The following is a 541-nucleotide window of genomic DNA, read 5'->3' as shown; positions in this document are numbered from 1 at the left end:
ATTGTTTAGCCGTCAGAATGGCTAATTGTTTCTTTTTAAGGGTTGACTTCCCTCTCTCATTCCCAGGCACATATTTTCTTTTTTTCTCTCGTTTTTAGTCTTAGCGTCGTTTCCTTTTCCGTTCCAAACATTTGTATAACTCTATAAACATTTTTTTTTTCATTCCTTCCCCTAAGCACTTATTCTAACTTATTTATTTTATCTCTTTATCGTTTATCTTTCTCCCTCTTTAAGGTTGTTCTTCTATTTTTGCTTCTTTTCTGTTACTCTCTGTGTACCCTTATTCCTTTTCTTCTTTCCTTGTCTCTTTTCCTCATCATCCCCTCCCCCTCGACCCCCCTTTTTTCTCTCTGTCTCCTCTTTTTCATTCTTATCGCCTACTTCCTTTTGCTGTTTCCATATCCCTCCCTTTATCACTTTACCTTATTTCCCACAGTTTGCGCACGCGCACTTCCTTCCTTCTTGTCCATTTTTTCTTACCTTTCCTCTATTCTTCCCCTTTCCATACACTGTTTTTTTCCCCTTTCCCCCCTGTATACAA

Source organism: Penaeus monodon, chromosome 25 (genome assembly GCF_015228065.2).
Source record: "Penaeus monodon isolate SGIC_2016 chromosome 25, NSTDA_Pmon_1, whole genome shotgun sequence".
Classification (NCBI taxonomy): domain Eukaryota; kingdom Metazoa; phylum Arthropoda; class Malacostraca; order Decapoda; family Penaeidae; genus Penaeus; species Penaeus monodon.
The sequence above is the reverse complement of the archived record's forward strand: the minus strand, read 5'-3'. Positions refer to the sequence as shown.